The following is a 20,184-nucleotide window of genomic DNA, read 5'->3' on the forward strand; positions in this document are numbered from 1 at the left end:
TCTTAACTGGTTGTGATTCAAATATCTTGCTTTTTCAAACTTTACAAAAACATATGATGATGTGAACAAAGTTCCCTTCTAAGGCCTTGAAAGGAGCCTATGCAAGTCAGAATTTCCCTTGGATATGGAGGCTGAGGATACCAAAGGAGGAAGGGAAAATGGGATCAACATTCTTATACTCTCTGATGCTATTATAAATGGAGCTGTCTTCTTAATTTCATTTCCAGATTATTCATTGCTAGTCTATAGAAATGCGATTGGTGTTTGTATACTGATCTTGTACTCTGCAACCTTGCTGAACTCATTTATTGGCCCTTATAGATATTTTGAGAATTCCTTGGGATTTTTTGTACACAAGATCATGTCATCTGCAAATAGAGATGGTTTTACTTCTTCCTTTCTAATAAATATGCCTTTCATTTCTTTTTCTTGCCTAATTGCCCTGGCTAGAACCATCAGTACAATGTTGAATAGAAGTGGTGTGACAGACATTCTTGCCTGGTGCCTGATCTTAGAAGGAAAGCATTCAGTTTTTCACCATTCAGTATAATGCTAGATGTGGATTTTTGGTAGATGTTGTTTGACGTTCCCTATTATTCCTAGATTGTTGAATGTTTTTATTATGAGAGGTTGTTGGATTTTGTTAAATGTTTTTTCTGCCTTTATTGAGATGATCGTGGTTTTTATCCTTTATTTTATTAATATGCTGTATTGCATTGCTTGATTTTCATGTGTTGAACTATGCATACTTGGTCATGTTGTATAATTTTTTTATGTCAGTGGATTTATTTTGCTGAGAATTTTTTTGTATTATTATTTCGTTGCTGTTGTTGAGAATTTATACATCCATTTTCATAAGAATATTGACCTTTTTCCTTTCTTCTGAAGTCTGTTTGCTTTCGGTATCAGGATAACATTGGCCTCATAGGATGAGTTGGAAAGCATTCCTCATTTTCAAATTTTGGAAGAATTTGGAAGGAGTGGTATAACTTATTGTTTAAATGTTTGATAGAATTCACCAGTGAAGCCACCTGGCCCTGGAATTTTCTTTGTGGGAAATTTAATCTCTTTACTTATTATAGATTTATTCAGAATGTCTATTTCTTCTTAAGTTAATTTCAGTGGTTTCTGTCTTTCTGGGAATTTTTCCATTTAATCAAAGTTACCATGACACTTTTTTTTTTTTTTTTTACCATAAGGAAGGTTATGTTAAAAAAGGCTAAATAAATTTCCAGAAATCAGGCCTTCATGTTTGAACCCAAGGATGGGTAGCCCTCATCTCAGGATACTATCACAGAGGTCCCCAGAGGCCTAAGGCCAAAGGGAAAACTCCTATGTCGCACTGAGCTCTGCCTTCCAATTCTCTACTGAGAGAATATTCCAGAACGTTGAAGATAACAAAAACTGGAGAACTAATATTTTCATTCCATTCAAATTCTTTCAATCTGTACATTTATCCAATACTCTTTTCTTATATTTATAAAATCATATTAAATTTTACTTTCTTAATCTACTAGCTTTAGCATTTCAGTTTTTTATAAATATTTAAATTTCACTCCACTTTCTTAGAGTATTACTTTATGCTCAAATAGTGCAGAAATGAAAATGTATAGGTCACAGTTTCTAATTTCAAGAAGCTTACTTTATTAGTAAACATATTCCAATTTTTCTCTATGTTTTAACCTTCTTTCTCAAATTCTTTTTAAATTCTTAGTCTATTAATGAAGTTGTATATTAAATAGTAAATAAAAATTTTATATTTATTCACACCTCAATACTATGCTTAGATTGCTTCAAATTGGTCTCTTAGACACCACCATGTATTAGTTATTGTTGCCACCTCCTTCTGCAGATGTTGAAACACATATCCAGGGATGCAAATAATTTACAAAGGTTGTACAGCAAAGAAGAATTCTTCACCACCACACTTTCCTTATTAACATTTCATCTTCAAATCAAATATGGTTAACCTTTTAAAGCCTAATTCCAGGGAAATTCTGTCCCAGACAGTATCAGGCAGATCAATACTAGAATGCTTGGTCAGGTATAAATGTGTCTTGGCTCATAGCAACATTATATCAAGTGAGATAGGACGTAAATACTTCTAGTTCAATCAGTCTAGATCACACTGGAAATAATTTCCCTTTAAACAATCTATTTCCAAATCTGTTACATATTTAAATTCATGAGGAATAAGAAAAATAACTTTTCCATATAGAATGACTTGCCCATGATTTCTCTTCCCATGCTGAAATACAAGCCACTTGGCCAGGGATAAAAATATGATATTATTAATAGTATTGGAGTTTATGAAAAACACAAGAGAATAGAAACAGCAAGTCTATATTCCCTGGACTTTATAGTCTAAAATCCAGATCTGTATTTATATACCTACCTAAACCTGAAACTCAACAAGTGCTAACTGATCTCATCCCCTTTATCCAAATGTTTTCTTTTGTCTGTAATCCTTGTTTCAGTGACCGGCCTTGCCAGCCACCAGTATCCAGGCCAGAAATCTGGAAACCATGTTCACTTCCTTTTCTATTTTACACCCTTTGTTCCCTCCTGCTAAATACATTCAACCAACCCATATCCTTTCAATTCAGACTCCCAAACAGCTCTTATTTCATTCTCTTCTGTTTCATTTCTACAGCTACTACCCTAATTTGAGTTTAGCCATCTCTCCTACAGGCTGTTTAAAAACTCTCTTCTATGGAATGTAATCCTCACATTGCCTCCTTCTCGTTCCCGTTCATTCTCTACATCGGTGCCAGGATGATCTTAGAAATTCAAATGTGTTCAGACAAAATGAGCAAATTTATTAGATGAAATTAAAACTCCTTAGCATAGTATTTACAGCCAATTGTAACTTGGTGTCCAATTAATTGTTGTCCAGCCCCACCCCCCCATGACTTTTGCTCTCACTTTGTTTCTTATATTTTATATTGTGACATCTTCTTTCAGACCACAACAGCATGCAAGGAAGAATGAGGTCACACTCTTAGTAATCATTTGTATTGTATGAACTCATGTCCACCCCTGCTAATTTCTATCCCCTCTAAAAACCTCACTCAGTAACTTCTGTGTATCCTTGGGACTGTTCCATATGAGCTCATGAACATTTCTCTCGGCTACCTTGGCCACCACGTGCAAACTGTTGTGCTGGTCCTCTCCTTCCCATTGGGAAAGCCCCCCTTCCATGAGAAAAACGCTCTCCCAGTGCCCAATTGCTACAGAGACCCACCGTGAATTTGCTTTCCTTGTAGCCCTCAATGGGCTGAGGTTGGTGTTAACGCCTGGGGACTTGTAGTAAAGTCTCCTGTCATACCGGCTTGTAGATTTGTTAGATAATTTCCCCAGTGTTCTTTCCTTCTTCTTTTTTGAAAATCTCTTCTAGGAAGCCACTCCTCACTCCGGTTTGGAGACATCTTCTGTGTACATACTATGAAAACCTATAACTTCATAAGGTTTTTATTTTCCAGCTCTCTTCTTGTATTCCCAGTATCTCCCACAGTGTTGGAATATAGGATATACTCAACTGATGTTTGTTAAATGTACAATGAATATCCTTTCCAGCTTACATCCAGAGAAGCATGATTTTAGAAACAATACATTTTTTAACTACAGAAAAATTAGATTAATTTTTCTACTTTTGTTTCTATCAAGACAGGTTTTATTTGGCGTAAATTCTACTGCTTATATTTTCAGGTGTCATTACTGTATTTTCAACTACAAACTGCAGAAAGAGTTAATTTAGGTGATTACGATACTGAAAAAAGAGTCTTTACATTTAGTGACCTGAGTCATTAATTAGGCATCTCATTTATCATAAGACCTAACTAGAAAAAAAAAAAAAAAAAACAAAGAAAGAAAAAGAACTAACACAGGATTCTGGTTTTGTTAGGAAAAAAGTTTAAGGAATCTGCACTTAATCAAAACACACAAAACAATCTCCAGATACTGTCTGGCAACAAATTTAGGATTTGCAGAGCTGAAATGTTGATTTGCTTAGCTATAAATATTACCTTGATGAAAGACAGTCCTAACTCTGTCTTCTACCACTTCATGCCTGATAGGAAAGTCACTCTTATATGTGTTTTCTTGGGAACCCATTAGATCTAACCTTTCTGAAACAGCCAAAGAGACATAGTTATTCAGCATGAAAAGAGATACCCAGATTTTACAAGAAAAATGCCCACCACACAAAGGCGCCACAAGTGAGAAACAGAGAGCAAGAATAAAATGATGAAAATTTTATTCATATTGAAGGACTAATCCAGCAGCCCTGTGAAAAAAAGAAAACTCCTTTTGATGTCAGTGAGAATTCTGAATTCTCAAGTTTGGGCACAGGGCCCATCCTGTGATATGTTAACTAAAAGAAAAAAATTCTTTCCCAGGCATCTGCCTTCCTTCTTCTCCATTTCCATGGCAAGCTGTTTCAAGGTGCTTTATGAAAAGCTTCTCAAAATCAATGTGTTCTGAAAGCCACAAGTTTGATGACTGATGAAAGAGTCACAAGAGAGAGTTTTTGTATCTCCTTTTTTAAGAGAGATCTTGAAAAGCCAAATGATGGGGAAAGAGCATGATTCATCCCCTGCGAATGCTGAAGAGTGTGTTTAACTGTCACCTACTGCAGTTTGCAGCAGTACCTATTCAAAGGCTTCCCAAAAGCTGCAAGTACCGTTCTGAGGAGAGAAAACAAACTGAGTCATGATAAATCTCATACTAAACTTTCTTTCATTTATGGAAATCGTGAATATTCAAATGTTACAAAGACACATTTCTATTCACATTATATGAAAACTCAGATACAGTAAGTCCTCAACTATACAGAACTCCCTGGAAATGAGTTATTCTGAACAGCTGAATTTTCCAGATGGCTTGGAGTTAACCCATTAAGTTCCAGCTGGAACACAGCAAGTATCTCCAAAGCAGATGGGTTGTCCATCTAAAATTTTTCAGGACATAGACTGAGCTTAGAGATTAGTTAACTTTTAAAAAGTTTATTCTACAAGTGTGTGCAATGTCTAAAGTATTTAGTACAGGCCTCTGCACAGAGTAAATAACTCAAGGAATAGTAGAAACTGTTACTCCCTCTTTAACTACAACTACTTATTGCTAAAGATTCTTATCTTTTGGGGAAACACTGTATTAGAAATGGGCCATCCTTAGATCATTTGACTGAGAACTACTTGAATCAAAAAAGGATTGAGGTATGATTTGAGTAGATGGAACATATGGTGTTATACCACAGCTTTATATAACACAGCAATATTCTCTGTCTCTGATAATATACAGGGCATTTAAGTCATTGTATTGATCCACTAATCCGTTGAAAAATTCCTCCTGGAACATCAACCATTGGTTCAGGTGAGGTAAACCATCACTTCCTTTTACTGCCTTCCTTTATGACCCACAGCGTGGACACCCAGGGCTGAATCAAACAAGGAGTGGGGAAGATGTTGCAGAGGAGCTCAGCATAGGAACAGAGAGTTAGCATCCAACATTCTCTGAGATTTCTATCCCACTGGAAATTACCAACATATCTCTTATAACTAAGAGATTATGTTGGGTGTAAAATGGGTGGACTGTTGCCCACAGTGGGAATTACTTCTGCACCCAGTGTACACAAGTTATTCTTACATCTAGTGAACTTAGGATAATTCTGTTCTATCTTTCTTCATTAAAAAAAAAAAACGTGGGTAGCAACCACCTACAAATACTTCATGGCCCATGTTTTGAAATACATTTATATAAACCAATAAGAAACATTTTCCCTAAATCCATTCATTATTCGGAGGGCCACTCCCCTCCCAGAGGAGATGGTACTTTACCTTAACACGAGAAGTAGAGTGAACAGCCTTCTTTTACTCTACCGCCCCTGCCACTGGCTTTAAAATTATGCTGCCTGAAAAAGAAGAGGACCCATTTCTGCAGTTTTTGCTGGTCAACTGAAATCTTGAAATTATGTTTCATAAGGACTTAAGCTTTTAGGGTGAGGTGCATTTCCTTGCTAGTCTCTGATAGAGAGGTACAGGAAGGGGGCATTTTGGTGAGATGGAAGTAGATGGTTTAGTCCAGATATATTCTGTAGACCAGCATTTCCTAGCACACCAGGAAGCTGCAAGCGGGTTGCAGTAACAGGTGCAAAGGTATTGATCCCCTCGGTCCTCAGGGCAGCAGGCAAGGCTTGAAGGAGAAGGCACTATCTGTCTGGTAGTTGCCTCTGGTCCGGTCCCATTTCCTTAGTGTATCCCAATGGGCCCTTCAGATATATGTGTGAATTATTCCCTGTGCAAGCCATACTGTGACAACGGTCAAGAAGCACTACTTTAGTCATTGCAGGACACTTCAGTACCTTCTCTTTATAACACCATTTGTACCAGCAGAACAGGGCTTCATCCTTTTGGCTGAGTCTGTTCATTGCTCCCTGTTATTTCTTTATCAGAAAATAGGTTTTCCGCTGGTTGTTGTTATGGGTTTGTTGTTTGTCTGTTTATTTGTTTTTTGGTATTTTAAGATATGAAATTGTTCAAGGAGCCTGAGAGTTCTGGAAAGCTAATCTCTGGACAACCACAGTTTTAACTAACTAATCATGCTCAAATGATTAATGATCTATACTTTTGAGAGCTGTAATTTTGCATGAGGCATTTATAAATCAATGCTTTTAATTCCTTAATATCACCAACTTGGGCAAAGGGGAAAGAGAAGAAAAACATCCTTTTCTTTATAGTTATTAATTTTGTCTTTGATTAAACATGTTCTTAGGGTTTACTTGCAGAAATGTAAATACCTTGCTTTACATATTTATAATGGGGAAATATATCTGGGGAAGAACCATATTTATTAGGAATGAGGCAAGACACCAAGAGATTATCATAGAAATCCACAAATGTTCTGCTGAGTATCACGGATTAAAAGAAAATACTGTATGCATATGAAGTCACTTTTATTAAGGTCATATAGAATTTATATAAAACATTAAGGAAATACAGTCAAAAAGCTTTCACAGACTTAGATTATAAAAAATATCTTAAATTTCTAACATGAACACACATATACTTGCTGCATTTTGCTCTTAACATCAAAGTGCTCTAGGGGTCAGTCCTGAGACCTTTTCGCTGTCCTCATTCAACCTATAGGTGACTTAATCAGGTCTGCTGGCTTTTAATGACCTGAGAAGAGACTCTACAAAAGCCAATAACCACAGAAAAACCTTCTGATAATGTTAATCATTAGGGAAATGCAAATTAAAAGCCACGGTGTGCTTACATAATACACCTTCTTAGAATGACTAAAATAAATAAAGACTGACAAGGTAACTTTCATATATTGTGGGAAAAGAGTTTGGAAATTTCTTACAAAGTTAAATGTACAGATCTCATATCTCAACAGTTCTACCACTAGGCATTTACCCAAGATAAATGAAGGCATATGTGCACAAAATTACTGGTATGTTCATATCAGCTTTATTCATGCTAACCCAAACTGGAAACAACCCAAATGTTCATCAATTGATGAATACATAAATAAATTGTGATATATTTAAACAACTGTATACTACAAAATAAAACACGTCAAACTACTAATACATAAAATAATACAGATGAATCTCACAGATAAAACGTTAAGTGGAAAATGTAGGATACTAAAGATATATACTGCCTGATTCTGGTTACATGAATTTCTAGAACAAGCAAAATCGAGTGACGGTGAAACACATCAGATCATTGGTTTCTGGGTGGTAAGTTTTGATTAGAGGGGAATGCAAATGGGGCTACTTGGGGTGATGGAAGTGTTCTAATCTTGATTTGGGTTATGAGTCCAGGAATATGTACATTTTAAAAAATTCATCAAATCATACAAATTGTACAAAATGGGAGATCATATTATATTAAACTGTAACCAAAAAAATTGATTTGTAAAAGTCTCATGTCATCAATGTCATCTACATACCTGTGACTCTCAAATTTATGTTTTTGGCTTGGGTCGCTCCCTCTCAAACATTCAAATGCTATTTAATATTCTCACTTGGATATCTTATATGCACCTTCCACAAAACTGCTCCTCCCACAATCTTCCCTGTATTGATTACTTTTATCTCATATTTCTAGTTACACAGGGGAAAAAAAAAGAGACTTTCAGTCACTTTGATTCCTTGCTTTCTCTCATGCTCTTAAACCTTATTTGCTACAAAATCCTTAAACTCTACTTTCAAAATATACAGAATATTTCTACCTGTCACCATCTCCACTGTTCCCACCCTGCTCTAAGCTATGTTCTTCTCGTCTGGATTTTTACAATAGTCCTTTCACAGAAAGACTAAGCAAGTGATTTAATATCTCCAGCAAGTTCATGGCTCACCTTTTACTAAAGCATAGCACCTTCTTGATTTAGCCTGATTTCTTTCTTTAAAAGGTGATGAGGCTCTTCCAATTAAATGAAGAGAATATGTGATTCCCATAGCTTAATCTTTGCTCCCATAGCTCAATCTTGGATTTACATAGCTGAATCCATGCAAAATGAAATATTGTTAATGTCCAAATTAAATAAAGTTGTATAAGCATGGAGATTGCACACATTTACTTCAATGGCAAACATTCAAAGTCTGAGATTTATCAAATGTTGCAAGATTATCAGCAAAAACTCCCATGTACGGCTGGCTGGTGGGAGGGGCAGGTAGTACCTCTCATTTGTAGGACAGTTTTACATAATCTAAAATTTGAAGACACTATGTTTCAGCAATTCTGCTTCTGGGTACATGCCCTAGAGAAATATATGCTCCCAGATACAAGGAGAAGAATGTTTATAGCATTCTGTTCATAATGGCCCTAAACAGGAAACACCTCAAATATTCATCATTTGATTACATATAGTCATACAATGCACTACTATAAATGAAACAATGAATATAGGCCAACGAGGGCTACCTGTAATCACAAGGATGAATCTCTGAGACCCAATACCAAGTGGGGGAAAAGACACAAAATAATACATACATGTAATTTCACCCACGTAAATGTCAAAAGCAGGCAAATATAAAAGATAGTGTTTAAAGATGTGGGTAAAACTACAAAGAAAAGCTGGAAAATGAACAAAGATGTAGATCTCTCCAGAGTTGCAGGGTGCAGAGAATGCATGTAATACATTTTATGATGCTCTATTACTTGTGTTCAGTGTTAATTGCATGGTGTTATATTTTTTTAAACAAACTATACATATGTTTTATTTACTTTCCTTTGTGCATATTTCATAACTTTGAAAATCTCTAGAAAGAAACTCAAAGAAACTGTAAAACTGTATGACTATTTAGATATAGATAAGGCTGTAGATAAATATAAAAACATATAGCTAGAGATATGGAAAGAAATGTGGAAATACACACACACGGAGATGTAAGTATATTTAACACTTTCTGCCTTTACCACCACTGAGACTTGGTTCAGGAAAAATGTAGGTTCTCTTGGTTCCATCAGATTATGAACTACTTGGTCTGAATTTCTCCTAACAGATTGTGTCCTCTGTGCCTTACAATATATTAATATCTTTCAGGAGAATCTCAACCTCTCTCAAGAGAATTTAACAATGGCGAGAGTGGGTATCTTTTGCCTCACAAGTTCTAAACCCTGCAAACAGTGATCTTTCTTCTTGATAATAGAAGCCAGAATTGGACAAATATGCATTTATCCAATTATTTAATCATTGATTTATTAAGAGTTGTCCATGTGGGCGGGCCGCGGTGGCTCAGCGGGCAAGAGTGCTTGCCTGCCGTGCCGGAGGACCCCGGTTCGATTCCCGGCCCCAGCCCATGTAAAAAACAAACAAACAAACAAAATATAATAAAACAAGAAAATGTTTAAAAAAATGTTTCCCTTTCTTCCTCCTTTCCTTCCTTCCATCCTTCCTTCCTTCTCTGTCTTTCCTTCCTTTCCTCCCTCTCTCTTTAAAAAAAAAAAAAAAAAAAAAAAAAAAAGAGTTGTCCATGTGTTCAAGCTACTGAGGACCAAGCAGTAAAAAGTGAACAAACAAAATAAATCCATATCCTCATGTAGTTTACATGAGAAGAAAGCCAAAGAAATAAATCAGCGAATAATTTAGTGGCAATATTGTATTAAATAATTGCTGACCTTATTAAGATTAATTATTATATGAAAGAAATAATTTTTTCTTGTAAAAATTTTAAGTCCATTGACCACTTGGGTTAGGAAGCAAAGAAGCACCTAAACTTTTTCTTGCCACCATTAAATATCTACTAATATATGCATATTTCACATAGGAAAATAACCAAGTAACTGTCATCTAGGACAAGTGAGATAATTCATATTGATTTAATCTATAAAGCAGTGAAAAATATTTAATCTAACTAAATTTCTCACAATAAAATAAACAGTTGGTGAAGAGAACTAGCAGATTCTTTTTACTTAAAGAGATTAAATTCACTGGATTTTCTTAAGTTCCAAACAGACTTGTAAAAATTTCTGTTAGTGTCTAAGTTGCTCAATGTAACAAAAATATTAAGTGCCTTGTTCATTAAAATATACAGACAAAAACAGTTTTAATCATGTAATATGAGATGCCAGTATAGATCTGGGCCATCATCATAAATATAAAATAAATTGAATCACAGAAATAAAAATGTAAGCACAGAGAATCTCAGTTGGGGTAACAGGGAAGACTGTCCTTTGCCTTGAGTCCCAGATCTAGTTTAGACTTAATGTATGAGATTTCTCTTGTTATTTTTGGAGCAGGGAAAATGTATTGAAAAGGAAAAAGACAAATAGAGTGATAGCATGAATGGGATCTCAAGAGACCCCTGTGCTGATTTTTCATCTACCAAAACCATTTTTGACCATTTGGAATATACTTTTAAAGCTTTCCAAAGAGAGAACTCTCACAAATCCCTTCAACAATCTATGTCAGAGAGTATATACGCCAAAGTTTCATTTCTCATCAGCCTGATGATGCAAATGAGGGTCATATAACATCAATGTCCAAATTCTAAGAGCTCTTAGGACCATCTGAAGAAGCATCAGTCTCCATGTCCTTTCATGCACTTTGGAGAATCCTCAGGGCTGCTTCTTATAACTCAGGCACAGATCCCCTAATGAATTTCTACTCAGGCTTCTCACTTAAAGTTTCTCTATATTTCTGCTTCCAACGCCTATCACACAGCCATCCTCTACCGCAGTGCTTCTCAGAGCTGCTCATCTATGAACGGTTTGCTACCAGTCAGTGACAAAATTAGGAAATCACATCACAATCAGTTGAATTAAACAATATGCTTGCCTTCTGGCACAAGTTCCTTCTTGGTTCATGGAATAGTTACAAACAACAGTCTGGGGATGATACTTCCTGTAGCACTGCTTTAGGAAGCTGTCCTGAAAGTCTTTATGATTCACCTTTGCAGAGTGTTCTGTGGTTGAGCAGGAATGGGGTGAGGTGAAGTAGGGAGTCAGAGGACAACCAGATTCTTTACTCTGGGTTGTACTTTATCACCAGCTCCTTATGCCAGATTCTCATTCTTACCTTCTGATCTTAAATACTCTCTGCCTAACCAGAACAAACTTATCATTAAATCCTTAGACTGAGTGCTTCCATCTTTATCTTTACCTTCCTCTTTCCTTCTCTCTGTACCCTTCCACAAAACAAATAAACACGCAAACAGATAAGCAGATGGAGAAATAAAAAACACTTCCTCCCTCAATCTTACAAAACATCTGTGGCATCAATTCATGCAAATAGAACATTGGCCAGTGAAATGCAACTATGATTTCTTAATCATAAAAGATTTAAAACTTAATGGTTTAAGCATTAAAAATGTATGAATATCATGGTATTAATTCACTGAGAATTTAAATGGAGTACAAGATTGTGACATATTGTATATACATAATTTGTATTAGCACATATCCCCCCAAAATCGGTTAAATTCATTTTAACCAATTCCATTCATCCATTCAAAATATGCTTGACCCCAGGGATAAAACAGTAACTAAAGGGAGGCGATACCTTCTGCTTTGGAAGCTTACAGATTAGTAGGAAAGGTAAATGTTAACAAACAAAAAAAAAACCCAAATGTGTAATTACAAACTGTGATGTACATACTGTGAAGGAGACATGCAGAGTAATATGGTGGCCTGTAGCAGGAATTCACAATCGGTGGGGGATGCAGGGGACAAAAAGATGTCAGGAGGGAGGTTTTCCTAAAGGAGGAATTTATCCATCCTGGTCAAGGACACAGAACTCATAAGAACAAAGAAATCAGAAATTGATTGTTTGGAAAGTTCTGAGCCTATCCAGATAATGTGTCTGAGACTGTGGCCAGAAACAGCTCTAACAGGTTGCTATCTGAGCTTTCAGTAAGTGAGTCCCCAGAGAATAGGACTACATGTGAGGGTTTAATTGTACATGGATCCAGTCAGCTGTCTCAATGGAAGTCGTGATTGGAAATGCTATTATGCTGGAAGGTTCTATGTAGGATTCTATCATCTGATGGTTTGGACCCCTATGAACTGCATGCAAAGTTGACAAGTTTTTTGCAAAACTTATATGAGCAGAACCACTGCAGATATAATTAAGATGCGGTCATACTGGATTACCATGGGGACTAAATCCAATGACTAGTATCCTTATAGGAAGATGAAAGGACGCACTGATACACAGGGAAAATGTGAAGACAGTAACACAGATTGGCATGGACGCAGCTACATGCCAAGAAATGCCAAGAAATGCCCAGAGCCAGCAGAAATTTGGAAGTGGCAAGGAAGAATTCTTCTCTAGAACCTTCAGAGGGAGTAAGGCCCTGCTGACACCTTGATTTTGGACTTATATACTCCAGAACTGTAAGAGAATAAACTTCTTTTATTCTAAGCCATCCAGTGTGAGGCATTTTATTATAGCAGCTTTAAGAAACTTATACAGTAGTCCACAGTGAGCTGCACTATATATATAAAAGACAGACCAGAACTTTTGTATGAAAAAAATTTTGTATGTATAATATTTAATTAATTCTTATGCTGGTTACATGTTGATTTGATAATATTTTAGATATATGGCATTAACAAAATATAAATCAATTTTCCCTGTTTGTTTTTACTTTGTTAACATGGCTACTAGATAACTAGAATTCCATATATGGTCATGAGATATATTTCTATCAGGAAGTGCTACTCCAGAGACTTAATAATAGGTTGGGGTACAGAAAACATATTTTTAGTCAAAGAGATCCTGGAATTAAGAGACCAAGATATTTGCTGGTTCATGTGCACGGATGCCAAAGTCAACAGTAATGAAAGATGTGGTCGTAAGGAAACAGTGATCAGTTTCCTTTCTCTGAAATGGAGAAAATAACCCACTCTACCCACTCCCAACACGTAAGTGACAATTAAACAGTTATTTATTGTGAAAGTCATTGGGGTCCTTGATAGCTTTCTTAACATTTCCAACAAAGTGTCTCCTTTATATATCTTAAGACAACTTTTTATTAGTCCATGTAATTCTGAGGAAGTGGAAGTTTAAAAGAAAACGTAGAAGACCAAATAGTGTTTCTTATAATTCCAGGAGCAAAACAAGTAATGAGTGGAGGAAAAGAAAGAAAAAGGGACACAATGAAGTAGAAAGGTGCTAATTTCAGTATTTCTCTAACAATCATTCTAATTACTCTGCGAAATTTGAATTTCTATGATGGCCCATTTTAAATGCTCTTTCAGACTATCTCCCACCATGATGCTTTTTTGTGCATTTGACCTTCATAAACATCAAGAGATAAGGTAAAGTTTACTGCTGATACTCAAAGGTGTGACTTTATTGCCGAATAATAAATAAAATTGTTCTCAATTTGGGGGACATTGTGTTTATTATTTTTGGGGGGGCCGGGTTCATGGTCCGAGAATCAAACCCGTGTCTCTCACATGGAAGGCAAGCATTCTACCGCTGAACCAGCAGCGCGCCCTGTGTCTATTATTTAAATAGTCATTTTGCTCTTGTTAGATAGGAGGCACTTCGAAAGCTGGTCCTAAGGGAAGCTCTAACACTAATTCTGAAATGTCTGATTTGATTTTTTTAATGTGATATTGTGAAAGTTACAAAGTATTGTCAATTCATTTAATGTAAAAGAACTGTCCACTTAAAATGGTTTACATGATTTTTATGCTATGCATATTTTACCACAATTAAAAATAAAATTTAAAAACATTTTGTTTCTATTTATGTGAATGAGACAACTAACAACTTCTAAGGATTCAGGAGCTCTCCACCTGCATTATGGACCACTCAACCCTCTTCTTTTTCTCTGCTCTATTCTGTCTCCTTTCCCCTGGATATTTCATTCTGCTCACCAGCACTTCTAGATTACACTGAACAGAAGGAAAAAATGACAAAAAATATGTCACATGATATTCATTTCCTGATCAACTCTTGATAAACAGTGAGAGAAGATGAATATATTGACTAAGAATATTTTAAAGAAGTATTTGTGAATGTAGTTTGTGCATACTGATTTTTGCTTTGAGTCATGAGCTAATTACTAAGTAATAAATAGCAAGTCTAGAATTTTGTTGGGTTTTTTGGGGGGCGTGGTGGTGTTGTTTTCACATGGGCAGACACTGGGAATTGAACCCGGGTCTCAGGCATGGCAGGCAAGAACTCTGCCACTAAGCCACCATTGCCCACCCACAAGTCTAGAATTTTAAAATCATTTCTTAAAATCATTCTAAAAAATAACTTGATTCTAGCCCATAGCTTACAGAAGAATAAAATAAATTGTAATATTAAATAATTATTCTATCAGAAAGTCAAGATGAAAAAAGAAATCCAAAGTAATTTAAAAATGAGGAGAACAAAAGATGTTGGTTGTTAAAAGTCTGGTTGGAGAAACGTTTTTCTCATCTTCTTAATCTCAAACACAGATACACACATTCTTAACTTGGCTTTAGAGCTCTCCACTTGGTTCAATGCTATTAAAATTTTTGAGATATATTCTAAGCTAATGAACATAGAACTGAAGAACTATAGCAAGACATAATATTTACAGTTTTATGCCAATTATATCTTGAAGTGTAAATATGTATTTCCTACTGTAGTATTAAAGGGCCTCTACCATTTAATCCTTCAATTCCTACTTAACAATGCCTTCTGTGATTTTTGTGAAGGACAATTTACCAAGTTCTTCAATTTAGGGTATTGTTTTTATTGTTGAATGGAATGATTGAGTCATGTGTTTAAATCACAGCTCCGTTACCTAAGTGTATAGCATTGACTAATTGATTTTGAATCTCTAAGGGGCCAATTCCTCTCTGTAAATTGTGGGTAATATGTGAACCCATCTCACAGGGTTGTTGCAAGTACTAAATTAATTGAAATACTTAGTGCATGATTTTATTGTTATATTATTCCATAGGATGTACAATGCAATCCCTTTGGCAGCGGATGATATTTTTCACATATTACTATTAAGAGAGAGATGAAGATGAACCAAGAAAAAGTGCCCCCCTTAGGTTTTTAACAGGATCAAGCATCAGGGCTTGGGTAGGACGCCAATGCTGCATAGAGACCATTCTTCCACAAAGCAGAACAGACAGACTCATCACTGCCCTGAGAGAGGGAGGTCTACATGCCCCACCACAGCCACGTGCCCCACAGAAAGTTCCAGCTCCTTCACTTATGCAATCGATGGATTGTTCCATAGCTGCTTAGCAAAAGAAAAGGAATTTCTTAACTCAATTCAGAAAACAAGAAGATTAGCTGACATCGAAATTTAAAACTTTACTATCAGAGCAGATATGGTTCAGGACTAATTGTGCTTTCTTTGCCTGTGCTACTTTCGTTTCAGCGGTCACTTTCTCAAAAGTCCAGTATTTATAACTTATTCTGCTTATATATCAGTAATAGATCAAATTAGATAATTGTGGAAAGTTGAATGATCCAAATTTCCAAATATCCTTTCACGTGGCTGTGGTGGGGCATGTAGACCTCCCTCTCTCAGGGCAGTGATGAGTCTGTGTCTGTTCTGCTTTGTGGACGAATGGTCTCTATGCAGCATTGGCGTCCTACCCAAGCCCTGATGCTTGATCCTGTTAAAAACCTAAGGGGGGCACATATTGATGTCTCAATAAAAATACAAAATAAATCTTAAGCTTTATTAGCATACAGACAAAATCGTTGGGGATGTTAAAGGAACCCTAAATTGATGTTTGGGCCTTGGGTGGCAAAGTGACTCCCAGCAAAGGACACCCTATGCTCGTGCAATCTGTGCAGCTCGGAGAACAAGACTTACAGGGAATAGGCCAAAAAAAAAGAGGACTAAGTTCTGAACAATCAGTGGGGGCACATTTCCTTCTGCCTCGATTGTTTCAATAAGCTACTAGAACAGAACTTGCCTTTCAACCACCATTTCCCTTGTGTGTGTGTATGTGTATGTGTGTGCATGTGTGAAGGTTAATACTATAAATTCCCAATGCCCACAAACACTTGGAACACTTGCTTTTACTTGGGATTTCCCAATTCATGAGCTGTCATACTGTTAATAAAACTCTCTTCTTTCTATTGCAGTAGCAATTCTTTGGATGCGATTAGAAAAATAGTCTTTAATATTTGGATATTACTTAGTCCTTCAATTACAGGTACTAAAATAGCCTAGAGACAGTTCAAAGCTAGAAAGTCCTCTTACTCTTTTCCTGTTTTATTTGGAATTGCCAAGCTGTGATTCATGGAAAAGTTCTCTGAATTAATGTTTGTGCCAAATTATATGTTGGAAACTTAGTACCATTTCCCTTGCTCTCTGCTCTTCTTGGTTTTGCAGGGCCTGGAAGCCTGTAAACTAGATGTCTCAGATTTCCTGTCAGTGGGGTTCTAGGTAAGATTCTACCAAGAAGAGGCAATGCATGAAACATGAAATGAGGAAAGGAAGCAGAACCATAGTCTCATTCCTCTGGGTGCCACGGGCAGAGATGTGGGTTTTGGTACATGTGAGATTTTTGCAACAAAAGTTTCAGTCAGTTGTGACACCTACCTGACTCCTTAGAAGGCAGCAACAAATAAGAGATCTAGCAATAGCCATGCCAAGTCTCTGTTCCTCAGGTCTTCACATAGTTTGTTACACACTGAATTTCTTTTGTTAAATCCCCTTCCACTTGAAGTACACAGAGAAGATTCTGTTTGCCTGACAAACCTATACTCATGCATGTTTTTTCTATAATGAATCAAAGGAGGTGGAAATTGAGAAGATAGAAAACCTAAACATTTAGAAGGAGCATTTTTATGACCTTGATATATCGATCTTTAGAGTAGAGATTTAATGAGTACTGCTCAGTCTAATTTTAACACACTACAGAAATCATCCTTATATAAATTCAGAAGGTAGAAGGAAAGAGGCCCATGGAAATTTTAAAAAAGAAAGATAAACTGGTTTTCAGAATATCAAAGCAAGAACATAGAATATTCTGTTTTATTTTGGTATTATTAGAATAAAGCTGATAAAATAGAAATAGTAACTTACAAGTAAGCACCTATTTTCTTTTATTTTATATCTTAAAATATTGGCAGGTTTTTGTGGATTTTTCCTAGGTTTTCTAAAATGTGTACCAACTAAATAATAGAAGAATGTCTCATTAATACTCAGGGCTGGAATGTTATCAACTTAAAATGATTTCTTCATCTAGGTATACTATCTTTTATGAATAAAAATTTCCAGTAGTACGTGTGATCAAATCTACATTACATTTTGTTTGCAGAGGGATTTTATTAATTGAAATTAGCTTTGCTTACCATCCTGAATTGATAAAACGTGGCTGACAGTCATCACAGGCCACAGTTGTTACGAATATATGGTTGCTAGGATACCGTCATTATTTCATCGTCATGTTACACCAGTCTATCAATTAATAAAGAAACACTCAAGTTAATTCTCAGCCACATTTATACACATTCTTAGCATATGATTTGCCTTATCTCCAAGTCACATTTCTCCCCTTAGCATTCACCTTCTACTCCATAAAATATTAAACATGAGGTTATCACATCAGTTTACAAATTATAGCAATGATGCACGTCTTCTATTTAACCTTTCCATTCACTTTCCATCATGGTAAAAGTTCCTTCAGCAAATATCCATGCCTAGACTAAATTATTCTTTCTACTTCTCAGGTTTATTTCCAAGAAAATTGATGCCTGGAAAAAATGTATGTATTGAATCGATATCTTCAATCCTTTTTCACTTCTTTCTAAGGGGAAGTAGTAAGGTGGAGCAGGAAATCCCTTTGAAAGTAACTCCTGCATCTTTATATATTCATAACTCTTCCAAGATTATTGCTTTACATTCGAGGGTGAGATTTATAGAAGATGGCTGATACGGGGTCTTATAATACATTTCTAAAGACTATTACCTCACAGTCAGAATCACCACATGTTGTCTTGAGTTGCCACTTGTGAGGACGTTATAAAAATAAGAACGATAGATGAAAATCTTTGATATGCTAAGTTCATCTATACTTGTTCACTTTGATTCAATATCTACTAATTCTAATTTATACTACCACAATAAAATTACATTAACTTTTCTTAAAAATGAGTACGTGGCACATTTCAAAAATTGGCAAAAGAGAATCATCAACTGTAATTACTGGGCAATATATAAATATAGAAACCTTTTAAAGACTCATAGAGCTCTGATACATTCTCACAAAACCCCTACTATAAAAGAAAACTGAGTGATACATGGATTAAGTCATTTGTTGCAAAATATCATTTAGTAACTTGAAGAGTCAAGAACAGAATTAAAATTCCTAATTTTTAGAATACTTTTAAGCTACTATCATTCCTTCCAATTTAATGGTCAATATTTGCATTTGAACGGTTTAATTCAAATCATACATCCTGTAGCATGAAAGGAAAAGACAAAGAAAAGAGGACACAATTCAAGAAATTGATATTTCAACTATTAAAAATGTTTCAAAGAAGTTCAGTACATCTCCATATGTATACACAAATACATTAGCAACCATTGTATCAAAACTGAGGCTGGCTTTCCAGATGTAATCTTTCAAAAAATTTGCCTGTGCCAAAGACTGTACACAGCTGTTTTCAATTCACTAAAATATATGTGTGGTCCTCCTTTCAGGTCAAAGAAAAATCTCTCTCTCTTTAAATTTCCATGTGTGGTTTGGCAAATTATATAGTTAAATGTAAGAGAATGGTTCTTTACCAATCTTGCTATTGTATGAAAAGGTTTAAAACTGTCTAAGAATATATACTAAGGTATTTGATAATTTACAAGTGTCTCCCAAATGTTACTTACATGTGTTTTGGACACAATGCAACCAGATTTTATAAATTTTGAGAATCAGAAATTAAATAACATAACGAAATAAAATCTAGGATCATAGTATTTTTGATGGAATATTCAGAGATTTTTTTTGTGTTTCATGTTGGTAACAGTTTCTTTTTTTTATCTCAGATGACTTTGGACTTATTCCTTAGTTAAGCATCACCACACTTCATTTCTCAGACATGGCGTTCCCTGATTCACCTTCACCTGTACTTTTGTCAAAGTAAAAATTTCAAAATATATTTTAAAAGTGTATCTGTTAGGGCATTATAACAACATTTTCCCCTTAAAATTCAAAAAGAAACTGAGTGGCGACTATGCTTCCATATGATTTTGGCAGGCTTAGCAAAATCCAAACACATTTTAATTTTCTCGCAGTATTCCATTTCCTGTTTTAAATTCATCATGAAACCTCTGTCTGAAAATATTATAGTGGAATATCCTTCAACATGAAAAATTTATGCTTTCAGCTACAAATTCCTTTGCAGTCTAAATACTAAAAAAATTGAAATTTGGGTCCAATAAATGGTTATGGGATAAAGTTACGGCATGAACAAATCTATTTGTTCAAACACTATTTTCAAACACTTTTCTTACTCCAATGCCCCTATGGCAGCTTTGTCCTTTGTGTTGAATAGCACACTCTCATTATCAAAATATTAGTCCCTTCTCTTTTGTGCCATTTACTTATATAAAATTCTTTTTGATCATAATTTCCAGCCCTCAGGGCAGAATTGATTCTCTTTTTGTTTATGTTTTCCTCACTACAGCTTTAGTCCAATACTTTCAAGCTTATGTGATACATTCCATGACGACATTTTTTTCCTGGTCAACTCAATCAAGTTTCATTAATGGCCTACTGT

General features: G+C 35.5%; 1 long non-coding RNA gene across 2 annotated transcripts in view; it reads right to left on the reverse strand.

The window, feature by feature from the left end:
- Positions 1-4,274: 4,274 nt before the first annotated feature.
- The window catches only part of LOC143686377 (uncharacterized), a 100,144-nt gene continuing 84,234 nt past the window's right edge, over positions 4,275-20,184 (reverse strand). Inside the window, exons 4-6 of one of the 2 annotated variants that reach the window (XR_013177099.1) lie at positions 17,764-17,869; positions 5,835-5,908; positions 4,275-4,685 (exon numbers count right to left, since the gene is read on the reverse strand). This is a non-coding gene — a long non-coding RNA (uncharacterized LOC143686377). The remainder of the gene's footprint in view (positions 4,686-5,834; positions 5,909-17,763; positions 17,870-20,184) is intronic. The other variant, XR_013177100.1, reaches the window with a different exon arrangement.

The sequence above is a fragment of the Tamandua tetradactyla genome, chromosome 6 (genome assembly GCF_023851605.1).
Source record: "Tamandua tetradactyla isolate mTamTet1 chromosome 6, mTamTet1.pri, whole genome shotgun sequence".
Lineage (NCBI taxonomy): Eukaryota > Metazoa > Chordata > Mammalia > Pilosa > Myrmecophagidae > Tamandua > Tamandua tetradactyla.